Source organism: Coregonus clupeaformis, unplaced genomic scaffold (assembly GCF_020615455.1).
Source record: "Coregonus clupeaformis isolate EN_2021a unplaced genomic scaffold, ASM2061545v1 scaf0064, whole genome shotgun sequence".
Taxonomy (NCBI): domain Eukaryota; kingdom Metazoa; phylum Chordata; class Actinopteri; order Salmoniformes; family Salmonidae; genus Coregonus; species Coregonus clupeaformis.
The window spans coordinates 1-11,947 of NW_025533519.1; positions in this window are offsets into that span (position 1 = coordinate 1).

Here is an 11,947-nt window from a genome sequence, read left to right on the forward strand (position 1 = left end):
CTCAAACATTCAATATCATCTGCCGCTTAACTCATTATATATTAGCCTTATGTTTCACGTTATTATCCTATAAGGTAATTATTATTATATCTAAAAAACTCCACCACCGTCGCTATCCTGCTGTAAATCAGCTACCACCATACTTGAAATATGAAGAGCAGTACTCAGTGATGTGTTGTGTTGGATTACTTTAAACATTATCACTTTGTATTCAGACCTGCATTCAGTGCACCACATTTCTTGGTTATTTTAGTACCTGTGCAGAACAGGATGCATGTTTAGAATATTTTATTCATTACAATCTTCCTCACCCATCAAGTGGGTTAATGTGATGCACTAATGGCTAAGATATCTCGTTTCTCTCATCATTCAAGCTCGCTGTTCCAAAAGTCACCAATGGCCTCATGGAAGTCTGGCGGTTCAGCCTCTCCGACAGCTGGGTTCGAGAGGGACACACCTGTAGCCAACGTGTGCCATCCACTGCTGGCCACCTCTGGAAGCTAAGCCAAAGGGTTAGTCCTGTAGACTAGATACTAGATGCTACTGGAAATGGTGTTGGAGGACCAGTGGAGGCCTCTTTCCTCTGGTCAACAAAAAAATCCCAATTCAAAGGCAGTGATTAGAGATGTTGCCTCGTAGGGTGCTGTCTTTCAGATCAGAATGTTAAACAGGTGTCCTGACTCTTTATAGTCACCTAAAGATCCTGCTTCACTTAATGTAAGAGTAAAGGTGTAAACCCCGGTGTCTGGCTAAATTCCCAATCTGGCCCCCTCATACTGTCATAGCCACCTAATCAGCAACTTCAGTGACCATTCCTCTCCCATGCCAGCTATTCCCAGGTTGTTGCTGTAAACTGAGGTGTGACCTCAGTCAACTTACCTGGTAAAATAAATGTATCACTTTATGGCGACTGGTTTATTGATACACCATCAAGTGTAATTAATAACCCGCCATACTCGAGATATTCAATGTATGCTTTTCTGTATTTGACCCATCTACCAATCGAGTGCCCTTCTTTGCGAGGCATTGGAAAACCTCCTGGTCTTTGTGGTTGAATCTTTGTTTGAAATTCCCTGCTCGGCCCAAAGGACCGCCACAGATAATTGTATGTGTAGGAGTACAGAGATGGGAAATTAGTCACATTAAAAAAAATCATTAATCTATTATTACACAGAAATTACACAGGAAAGTCTACTCTAATTTATTTAGGCTTGCCATAACAAAGTTCAGATGCTTATTGACTCAAGACAGTTCAGCTTTTCATTTTTATTAATTTGTTAACATTTCTAAAAACATATTCCACTTTAACATTATGAAGGAGTATTGTGTGTAGGCCAGTGACACAAAATCTCATTCATCATTAAATTCATGCTGTAACATAACAACTGAAGGCCTGCTGGCAGGTTGAAACAATCCACAGTAGTTTTCAAAGAAAGTGTGATCCTCGAATTCTCTGTCAAATCTCTCTAGTAAATGTTACAGGCCTTTATTTATTTCGTATAGACAGAAATGTAGTCTCTCAATTGGACAATGTATTTAATTTACTAGAGGAAGCTAATGAATGCACCATTCAATGCTATCTATGCATTCTCCTGTTAACAGACATATCAACCTTTGATTGTCAAGCCAAAGCCTGTCCTATGTTAACATGTAAGGTTATTTACATCTTTAAGTCTCACCAACAAGGCCAGTTGAATCTCTATCCTGCCGAACCACTCGCGTCGATTGCACTGTTTAGAATGGTGTTTTCCAGCAGTGCATTTGAAAAATGTTTGAAAATGGCGTTTTTATTAGCTCTTCATTAGGAGTTACATACTCTCTTAGAGATCTGTGCCATAATCTAATGTCTTTCTATCATTAAGCCACTGTAGGCAGTATTAAATGGGTTCGCACCAATACATATCGTCGATAAATTTCTCAATGACGTGAAATATCTGTTGATCCGTATCCAGCGTCTATATTCCTAACAGAAACTGTTGCAGTCCTGATCTGTCGCGGGCCAAGAAGTTGCCAGAATCCTACAGAATCCGCCAGGCGCAAACACAAAGTCTAGAAATATTTTCCCTTTGCAGTGACATCAGAAAGTTGCAGTAGAAACCCCAGACTTTGTTGTGGAGTGCAAAGCCCTGTGGTTCAGTGTCCCACTGAGACATGTCAAGTCCTGTTTACCTCTTTCAAACAACATTGTTCCATTGCAGTTTCTATTCTCTGCTGTTTCATCATAACATATTACCCTTCTCCACAGAACCTGAGCAGTGGAAGGTGGTGTTTAAGGACTATTAGAAGTCTATATGTGTGGCAAAAAATACATGCTGCCACCTGTCTCCTACAGGTTCCTAGTCTAATGGAAGTGGCAAAGGTGAGTCTATAGTGTGGCCTAAAGTATACATTTCTGTGTTCCCCTTCTATCTCCCTACAGGTTCTAAGTGGTGCAAGGTGATGTGTAAGATCTGTTGGCGTCTATTAGATGTAGCTAATCAACTACAATCTAGTCTCTGAGAGTGAGTATTCAAGGAACTGTTGAAATCTATGAAATTCGCAGCAAGCTCACCATGCTGTTTCTCCTTCACTCTCTCCCCTCCTGCAGTTCAAGGAAGTCCTTCTCCATGATAGAATGAAACCAGGCCCGTCTGACCTGCTGCTCCTGTTGAGAAAGATCAGGCAAAGGGACCAGCCAAGTTCCTCCTTCAAGTGGGGATTCTACATGGGATACTCTGAAGATCCACGCTTACCACTGGACCCTAAAGTGAAGTATAACGGACCAGACGACGATGGTCGATTACTCCATTATACATTTTCTGCTCAGGTAAGTAAGGCAATTAAGCGCAAGAGAGTGTAGCCATACAACAGTCCACAGCAATCTCATCTGTCATCCCAATCTGGCTTTCATCACGTGCAAAGCTCCGCTCCGCAGGTAATCTCCAGCGGTCCAAAATGTTCATATTACTCAACACCAGAGCTAGCGACACCTCCACATGAACAATAGCACACAAAGACATAGAACAGGATAGTCTACAGAGATTGATGAGGGATACAGTTGAAGTCGGGAAGTTCATACACATAGCCATATCTGTTTGGCTCTGTTTTCATTCTTACATTTAATCCTAGTGAAATTCCTATCTTAAGTCAGTTAGGATAATAATAATATGCCATTTCGCAGGCGCTTTATCAGCGACTTACGGTCATGTGTGCATACATTTTATGTGGTGGTCGAGATCAAACCTACCCTGGCGTTAGCGCCATACTCTGAATTGGTGGGGACCACATGATCACCACTTTATTTTAGAATGTAGACTATCAGAATAATAGTAGAAATTATTTATTAACACATTCTTGTCATTAGTGGGTCAGGTTCCCCATACCTCAGTGAATGTTAGTAACGTACCTTTCAATTATTTCAGCAGGTCAAATGTTTCAAGGTAGCCCACAATAAGTTAGGTGAATTTGGACCATTCCTCCTGACAAACTGGTAAACCACGTAGTCTAGCTTACCTGTGATTTTGGAGCATTAGCTTCTTCTTTGCTAGTGGCCTTTCAGGTTATGTCGCTATAGGACTGAATTTTACTGTGGATATAGATACTTTTGTACCTGTTTCCTCAGCATCTTCACAAGGTCCTTTATGTTGTTCTGGGATTGATTGCACCTACTGCGTGAGCCATCTCTGGAGACAAACAACGTCTCCTTCACAAATGACTATGGCCCGGCTGCGTAGTCCCATAGTGTTCTCGCCACCTTGTCTCATGTTTGTACAGATGAGCAATCACCTTCATTTAGAGTACTCCCAGGATAGACAGTTTCATGGGGAGACTAGTGCCCTGAGTCTAGCGCTGGTTATTTTGATTTTCTCATGATGTAGCAAGAAGGCACTGAGTTTGAAGGTAGGCCTTAGAAACCACATCTGGAGTACACCTCAATGACTCAAATGATGTCAATTAGCCTATCAGAAGCTACAAAGCAATGACATCATTTTCTGGAATTTTTCAAGCTGTTTTGGCTGATCAACAGGTGTGCAAACATCTGACCCTGGAATTGTGATGATGAATTATAAGGTAAATCATCGGTCTATGTAACAATTGTTAGGAAAAATGACTTATGTCATACAAGTAGATGTATCTAACCGACTTGCCAAAACTATAGTTTGTGAACAAGAAATGGAGTGGATTATGAAAAACAGTTTTAATGTCCAGCCTAGTGTAAGTAAACTTCAAGCTGGCTGTATACCAGGTGTGTGTGAAAAACAAGACAAAACAAATGGGTATTCAGAAAAGAGGGCGGCGGACGAAGGCGGTGGCGATGAGCGGCTGAAGCCTGCCCCAACCAGGAAGGCAGCGCCGGAGGTCGTGACACACACACACACACTAAGCGACCAGTGTCTTTCTAGCACGATAGCCTACCTCATGGACTACTTATAACCCAAGAGGTAAAAGTGTGTCTTTACAACGCGTGGCACCTGCAGCGCCGGCTATCGCTATACAACTGATTATCTTTCGCTGATGCTATAAAATTAACTAAACTGTGTGTGATTCACAAGCCAGAAAATCATGACCCTCTCCTCTTAGAATGAAACGATATGTATCTTCTAGCGATCTGTGTCGAGACAGGCACCTGTCAGTCACAAAAGTGGCGATGACAGAAGCTCCTGCTGGTTTGACAGTCTGCTGTGTCCCGCCTCCCAGTACCTGTGGCCGTGTGTGTTGTGTACCTGTAGTTGCAGTCAAATGTCTTTACACAAAACTAAAGTTTTGAAATAGAAGTCCATCAGAGACTTGCCAGACAGTAATGATTAAATTAGTGACTGTCAGCCTTTCACAAATATGAGTAAGAAAACAGTTTCATTGCTTCCCCATTTGCATACTAGTGACTTTTTGCAGTTATCTTCAGATGAATGATGCAAACATTGGATGAAGATGGTGAATCCTCTCCTGCAGGAACAATGGAGTGGGCTTGTGGTGAAGCCCATACCTAGCTACCTGCTTCATTCTTCAGTCGTACACCTGTATTTCACAGGCCAGTTGAGAAAGAAATACCTCTTAAAAAAGTTGAAGCCTGTATGATCCAGCATTCTTTAAGATTCTTTAGAAGAAATCTGTTGGTCAGTTGTTAAACAAGTATTTTTTACTCTTGTCATCTACAATTCACAGAGAGAGTTACAAACACTTATTGAAATTCTTTCCCACAAATGTATGTCGTTCTAACTCTTCTCTTGAATGGACCAGAATATTAAAACATTCTGTTTATTTTAGGGATGTTGTATTCCAACTGAAGTGCCCATCACACAATTTGTTTGATTTAAAGTAAACTTTAATTTATTTGGGCTATTCACTTCATTTCTGTTTCAATAAATACATACAGTAGGGATTGTGATTCCTGGCCCTGGTTCAGCCAATCAGTCGGATCCCATGTCTGTGGACAAGCTCTCCGCTTGTTCCCAGTCTATGAGCCCATATCCATGGCACACAATGGCTCTGAACCTTATGTTGACTGTCAAGTAGTTTGATTCAGCTGCATTCTTATCAAGATGTGTGGATCTATCTTGACAGGAGGAGGCGGTAAAGGAGGAGTTAACTGAGTAGTATGTATCAGGGTATCTGTTAGAAACAGGGAGGGTGTGTGTGGACACTGGACAGCCTAGGAGGGACAGCATTAGGAGCTCTGTCTGTGTAGCTGCAGATGTCTGTGAAGGAAAATATAGCGAATCAGTCCCAGCTCCATAGCCGAGTGGCTGTGGCCTGGTTGAGACCCTCTCTCTCTCTCTCTCTTATATACTCTTATATATATATCTCTCCACCTGCAACTCTCTCTCTCTCTGCTTCGCTGCCTGTGTCTTGCCTCCACCATATATGCAACTTGCGTCTCTCTCTCACTCTCTGTCTCTCTCTCTCTCTCTCTCTCTCTCTCTCACTCTCTCTCTGTCTCTCTCTCTCTCTCTCTGGCTCTCTCTCTCTCTCTCTCTCTCTCTCTCTCTCTCTCTCTCTTCTCCTCTCCCTCTCTCTCTCTTTCTCTCTCTCTCTCTAAGGCTCTCTCTCTCTCCCTCTCTCTCTCTCTCTCTCTCTCTCTCTCTCTCTCTCTCTCTCTCTCTCCCTTCCTCTCTGCCTTCCACCACCTGCCTGCCTATATATAAGCCAAGGCTCTCTGGCAGATCTCTGTGTATCTCTGTGTCAGTGTCCTCATCAGTTAGACTCTCTGGCCCAGCCACTCTGAACTCCCTCCCTCTGTCTGTCATCCCCTATTAGCAAACCTACAGACCAGGAGCCACACACACACACACACACACACTCCACACACACACACACACATACAAACACACACACACACACCTCCCGCACTTCCCTATGTCCTCCTGTTATTAGACCCTAGTAGAGACCAGTGAGTTGGAGCAGAAGGCAGCCAGTTAGGCTGAACAGAGTTGTGCCAACCTCTGTAAATCCCGGCCCCAAGAGAGAGAGGAAGCATATATAATGATATATAGTCTGTGTGTGTTTGTATGTAGATGAAGGAAGCGAACAGAAAGAGGAGATTAAGTCGACCATCACTGATCTAGCCTTCCACCATGCTCAGCAAACAGCCAAGTGAGATCAGGTTCAGTGGACCCATCTACCACCTGGTAAAACACACACACACACACACACACACACATACCACACACACTACCTATTAAGCATTGCTGTCTTCAATCACAGTGATTAGGAAGCTAATGTTATCATATTGGATATCCTAACTATAGATGGATGGGCATATTGGATTCACTTTAATAAGCTGTCCTGGGTGTAGTCGTGTTATCCTCCATTCCAGCCATATAATCATGAAATAGTCCATGAGCCTGTGGGAGTCAAGCTCTGTCTCAGAGCACAATATCTCATCGTGAATTTTCTTGAAAAGGTCAACAAGGATTCCCAGAGTTGCTTACGATGTAGGCTATGGCCACAACAATAGCAACCTCTCTTTCATCCCTCATTACGTGGTTAGCTCATGGACTAAAATATATCTGTGGTTTATCTGTTCTCTGTCCAGGAGTCGTCAGTCTCTGAAGGTTAGAGGCACAAGGTCCTGAGTCCGTATGTGGGCCTGTCACAACTAGCCTGTCCACTAACTTTGAGTGAGTACAACTCCTTTGGAGACAGAAATGCCCTGGGGTAGGCGAGTGCTAGCTGTGAGTTCAGCGCTCAGACAAAGAAATCGAAGCCCACCTCTATGTCTCAGTGCACTACAATTCATCAGGGTTTCTATCACCTCTTTTGCATTTGCAGTCTCGATTACCTGTGTATTACCATAGAGAACTGTATCACCACTATGAAGAGCTCTGTATTGCGAAGAACTATGTATTACCATAGAGAACTATGTGTGCCAGAACTGTGTATTACAAACAGTATATTACCATAGAACTATGTAATACAAAGGAAACATATATTACAAGAACTATGTAGCCATGACTAATATACACAGTTATAGTAGTGTAGTGGTGATCATGAATTTATAGTAGTGTAGTATAACATGTGATAGAGTCATGGTCTAAGTAGTATAATATGATAAATCATGAATTACTATATTATAGTGTAGTAATCATAATTTAAGTAGTATGAAACTATGATAAATCATAGATTATAGTAGTATAATGTAATGTATTAAATCATAATTATAAAGTGTGATATGATAAATGTAGAATTATAAGTAGTATGAAATATGATAAATCATAGTTTACCGCAAATAATTATAATAAATGAAGTCATATTCTCTAAATAGTATGAAGTATGATATGATAAATCATAATTTATAAGTGTAGTATGATAAGTCATAATTTATAGTAGTGTAGTATGATAGATCATAATTTATAATAGTGTATTATGATAAATCCCATGAATTATAGTAGTATGAAATGTGATATGATAAAATCCCATAGATTACTAAGTACAAATGTGATAAATCATGTTCCCAATGATATAATAATCTACAATGGAATCATATTACAAGTAATTATGAAGTATGATAAGTCATAGTTATAGTAGTATAGTATAGTAGTCATAGTTATAATCATATAATATGATAAATCCACTCGTTATAAATGGTATAGATATGATAAATATCGTTATAAGTAATTATATGTAATGGAAATCTATAAATTATAGTAATGTAATGCCAATGTATTGGAAATCGCCAATTATATTAATATGGTATGACAAATCATAAGTTACAATGAAATATGTGATAAATATGATAAATCCCATAATTATAGTAATTGTAAATGTGATAAATCCATGAATTATAGTAAATGTAATATGATAAATCCATAGTTATAATCAGTGTAAATGTAATGTAAATACAAATCACATAATTATAATGTCATAATATGATAAATCATTATTATAATGATGTAAATATAGTAAATCATAATTATAGTAATGCTATATTATGATAAATTATAAACATAAATGTAATGTAAATACAATGAAAATATTGTTATAAATAGTATAGATATGATAAATCGTGAATTTATAAGTAGTGAAATGTAATCCGATTATAGTTATAAATGATGCCGTAAATCATAATCAATCGTCGTTATAGTAATTATGATATGTTGATAAGTAATTGCAATGATATATGAAGTATGATATGATGATCATAATTATAATGAAGTATAATATGATATGATAAATCATAGATTATAGTAAATGGAGATATGATAAATCATAATTTATAGAAAGTGTAGAAGTAGTAAGTCATAGTTATAGTAGTGTAATGATGTGATAAGTGTCATTATAATCAGGCATAATGTGATGAGTCATGAATTATATAGTGTAGTGTATTAAATCACTATGAATTACTGTGTCTCAGGCTGGAAATCCATCATTCTCGAGAGTAAATGTAGTGATCCTCGTTATAATAGTACTCGTGTAATAAATCATAGTTATAGTAATTATATTATGATAGTCATGAATTTATAAGTAGTGTAAATGTAATCATGATAAATCATAAGGTATAAAGTGTAAATGTGATAGTCATAGGTTATAGTAGTATAATATGATATGATAAGTCATAGTTATAGTAGTATAGTGATAAATCCCATAATTATAGTAATTATAGTATGATAAATCATAGTTATAGTCATATAATATGATAAATCCCATAATTATATTAATGTAAAACAATGCAATCATAGATTTATAGTAGTATATCTTGATCAAATCATAGTTATAGTAATGTAAATGTAATGTAGTAATCAAATCATATAATTATAATAGTATAATATATGATAAATCATAAATTACAATAAATATAGTAATGTAATCGTGATATAAATAGTGTAATGTGATAAATCATAGTTATAAATGAGTATAATAACAAGTAAATCCCATAATTATAAATGAGTATAATACAATGTGATAAATCCCATAATTATAATGAGTATAATATGATAAATCATTATTATAACAATGTAGTAAATCATATAATTATAGTAGTATATTATGATAGAGTTATAGTTATAGTGATGTAGTATGATATGATAAGTAAATGAATTATAGTAGTGTAGTATTGATAAAATCGTGGTGCAAGTAGTGTAATGTGATGAAATTATAGTTATAAATGATATGAAGTATGTGATATGATAAATCGTGGTTATAGTAGTGTAATGTGATAAATCAATAGTTCTAAGTAGTGTAAATGTGATGTATTAAGTCATAGTTATAATAGTATAATATGATATGTGATAAATCCTGTAAGTTATAATGGAAGTATGATAAATCCCATAGTTATTAATATAATATGATAAGTCATGAATTATAGAAAAGTGTGTAAATGTATTAAATCCTCGTTATAGTAGTGAAATGTAAGTGATGTACAATTATAATACAGTAATATATGATAGAGTCATAATTATCGTCAGTATAGTATGATATGATAAGTATAGTTAAAAGTAGTATAGTATGATAAATCCTATGAATTATAAACAGTGTAAATGTAATCGATCATAGACTATAGTAGTATGATATAATATGGTAAATCCCATAATTATAAATAGTCGCAAATGTAATGAAACCATAATTCTCAATCAGATATATATAATGATAAAATCATGAATTAGAAGTAGTGTAGTATGATAGATCACTGAATTATAATGAGTACTAAAGTATTAAATATGATAAATCATGAATTATAATGATATAATATGATAAATCTATGAATTATAGTAATTATAATAATGATAAATCCCATAGATACAGGTATAAATAGCAAATGCTGATAAGATCATAATTAGTCAAATATCTGATAAATCCCATAATTTATAAATAAAATAATATGATAGATCATAAATTATAATGAAGTATATATGTATTAAGTCATAGTTATAATAGTATAATATGATAAAAGTCATAGTTATAAATGATATAAATGCAATGTAATCGATCATAGTTATAAGTAGTATGAAATGTGATAAATCCCATAATTACTATAAAGTGTAGTATGATATGATAAATCCCATAATTATAAGTAAGTATAATATAATCTGCAATGAAATCATAGATTATAGTAGTATGAAAGTAATCGTCATAGTTATAGTAACGTACCGTATAATGGAAATCCCATGATATAAGTAGTATGAAGTATGATATTCTTAAATAAATCCCATACATTATTATAAATAATGTAAATGTGATAAATCCTCGTATAATAATACTAATGCAATGTGATAAATCCTCGTTATAAATAGTGTAAATGATAAATCATATTATAATGATATAGTATGATAAATCATAAATATAATGTAGTATAAATGTAATGTTAAATCTATAATTATAAGTAGTTTAGTGTGATAGAGTCATAGATTATTATGAGTGATGGAGTCCTTGGTTATTGTGAGTGTGATGGAGTCGCATGGTTGTTGTGGTGATGGTCTGGTTCCTGTGTGATAGGATCTTGGCAGAGACATCCTTAATAAATTATTCTGAGTGTGACGCTACCCTGTTGCTGTCTGCTCTGTGCTAGTCTTCCATTCCCATCCATAGCTCCATAAGCCCCTCCATCCATTGCTTCCTCCATCCATAGCCCCTCCATCCATAGCCCCTCCATCCATAGCCCCTCCATCCATAGCCTCCCCTCCATCCATAGCCCCTCCATCCACGCCCTCATCCACCAGCCCTTCCATCACCTCCATCCATAGCCCTCCATCCTCAGTCCCCTCCATCCATAGTCCCTCCATAGATCTAACTATCTCTCTCTCTATCTTCTCCTCTCTCTCTCCTCTATCTAACTCTTCTATCTAACTCTCCTCTATCTAACCTCTCTCTATCTAACTATCTTTCTCTCTATCTCTCTGCTCTAACTCTTTCTCTCTCTCTCTCTCTGTCTCTCCTTGCTCCCACACACTCTCTTTGTAGGACATTGAGGTGTTGATGTCGAGGGCGAATAAGTCGAGGACGGTGGCAGCCACCAATATGAAATGAGGAGAGCAGTCGTTCCCACGCGTTTTTCAGCATCATCGTCACACAGACACTCTGCGAACCGAAGTCTGGGGTCAGTGTCGGGGGGCCACACCACCATGTCACCTCAGATTTCACACTACCATACTTTTAAAAACAAGATTTCTTAATTACCTATCGTTAGACAATATACAGTAATGCATCTAGCAACAAACATATTGCCTGTTTTACTGTTGGAATAAAGGGATGACCTTTCAGTTCAGAACTACTAACTACTATCAATTTAATCTTTCTCTCTTTTCTTTGCTGTCTGTTTTGGGGAATGTTTTGTGCGTGTGTCTGCATGTGTATGTGTGTGTGTGTTTTATGTTTTGGGTGTATGTGTGTGTGTTCTGTGTCTGTGTGTGTGTGTGTCTGTGTGTGTGTGTGTTGTGTGTGTGGTGTGTGTGTGTGTGTGTGTGTGTGTGTGTATGTGTGTGTGGTGTATGTGTGTGTGGTGTGGTGTGTGTGTGTGTGTGTGTGTGTGTGGGTG